The following is a 2,233-nucleotide window of genomic DNA, read 5'->3' on the forward strand; positions in this document are numbered from 1 at the left end:
CCCCAGTTTCTGACACAGGGCTCCTGAACAATCTTCATAATTTCCTAAGTGATAAGAGCACTAGGTGCATCTTTTGTTCTAATATTTGGTCTCTGACCCTGGTTTCTGTCACAGCTGGTCCTGAAACCCTTGTAATGTCCTGGGTCATAGGAGTGTCTTTTGTTTTACTGAGGTGACTCTGGGTGGGCTCCTGGATGCTCTTGAAGGAGGGCTGGTCACCAGAAAAAACAAGCCATGATTAGAAGTTTGGAATTTTCATCCCAACCCCCATTCTCTTGAGAAGGAAGAAGGGCATAAAATGCAGTTAATGATCGATCATACCTACTTGAGGAAGCCTCCATAAAATACCAATAGTATAGGGCTCAGAGAGCTTCTTGTGTGCTGAACACATTCATGCACCTGGAGAATAGCCCATCCCAACTCCATGGGGACAGAAGCTTCTGCACTTGGGACTCTCCCAATAGACCTCACCCTATGTACTCTTCATCTGGCTGTTCATCTGTATCCTTTAGTAAACTAGTAAATAAAAGTTAAGTGTTTCCCTGAGTTCTGTGTGCCACTCTAGCAAATTATCAAGCCCGAGGAGGGGGTTGTGGGAACCTCCAAAGTGTAGCCAAGTCAGACAAAAGCTGTGGGTAACCTGGTGACCTACTACTTGTGATTGGCATCTGAGGTGGAGTGGGAGCAGTCATGTGAGACTGAACCCTTAACCCGTGGGATCTCACACTATCTCCTGGTAGGTAGTGTCAGAATTGAATTAACGTATAGGACGCCCAACTGGTGTCACAGAGAATTGCTAGGAAAAAACCCCACACATTTGGTGACCAGAAATGTCAGAAGTGATGTGTTCTGTGTGGGAAGTAAAGGAGAAACACAGGACGAGGAACTGAGTTTTTCCCACAGAAAAACAGGTTTTTCACTAAAACACATTTATCTAGCAATTCCACTTTTGGTTCTATGTCAAAAAAATCTGAAAGCAGGGTCTGAAAAGATATCCATACACCTATGTTCGTAGCAGCATTATTCATAATAGGTGGCGGCAACCCAAATGTCCACCAAGAGATAAATGGATAAACGAAATTTGTCTTATACATACAATGGGATATTACTCAGCCTTAAAAAGGAAATTCCGACACATGCTACATGAATGGACCCTGGAAACGTGCTAATTTAAACAGCCAGTCACAAAAAGACAAATACTGTATGATTCCAGTTATATGAGGTATCTGGAATGGCCAAATTTATAGAAACACAAGGTAGAAAGGTAGTTGCCAGGGGTTGGGGGAAAGGGGAAATGGGAAGTTGTTTGATGGGTATAGAGTTTCAGATGTGCAAGACGAAAACGTTGGAGACTGGCTGGCTGCACAATGTGAAAATACGTAACACCACTGAACTACACAGTACCCTTAAGTATGGCTAAGATGGTAAATATTTTATGTTAATGTATATCTTACCACAATTTAAACATTTCTTAACTCAAAACAAAAACTGAGTTCACTGGCCAAAATAGTTATAAAATTAAATTCCAGAAATACAGATGCTAGAGATCAAGATTCTTAGTGCACCAGATCTTCCTAATTCCGTTTCCAGATCAAGTTCCAGCTGCCCAGACAAGGTGAAAATCTAGGGCAGCTTGTGCGATCAACTGGCAGAACTAGAGCAGACAATGAATTCCACTTACGGGATGCTGCGTATTTTAAATTTAAAATAATTTCTGCCCGCTGGATATTGCATAATAAGTTTAAATATGGCATTCTGACTGATTTAGAAAGTTTCCATTTCCAGCAACTGCTTCGATAATACTCAAAACCTATGTTGCGTTCTAGGTCAGCCCGCAGAGAGAAAATAGTGAACACGACAGATGGGATCCCTGCCCTCACAGATCTCACAATTCGGCAAAGGAGACATGTAAATAGAAAAATAAAATGCGTTCACCCGCCCTAAAGCAAAAACATCCAAGCATTTATCTGTAAGTCACAATAACCACACAATTAACTTATTTTCACCGAAAAAAAATAACCCTTAGTCCCTTTTAATTTAAAGATGCCAACTGAAGGCTGCTAAGGCTTCCATCTGTCCCTTCCTACACCGCGGACCGCACAGAGCCGTACGGGCTCCAGTTTCGGGTCCTGCGCACACCGCGCGGCCAGCAGGCCTCGCACAGCCGCGCTCGCCCGGAGCCCCGGCGGAGCGCAGTGTGCGCTTCCCTGGAGCCCGGAGAGTGGGGAGGGGA

The sequence above is a fragment of the Hipposideros armiger genome, unplaced genomic scaffold, assembly GCF_001890085.2.
Source record: "Hipposideros armiger isolate ML-2016 unplaced genomic scaffold, ASM189008v1 scaffold_51, whole genome shotgun sequence".
Lineage (NCBI taxonomy): Eukaryota > Metazoa > Chordata > Mammalia > Chiroptera > Hipposideridae > Hipposideros > Hipposideros armiger.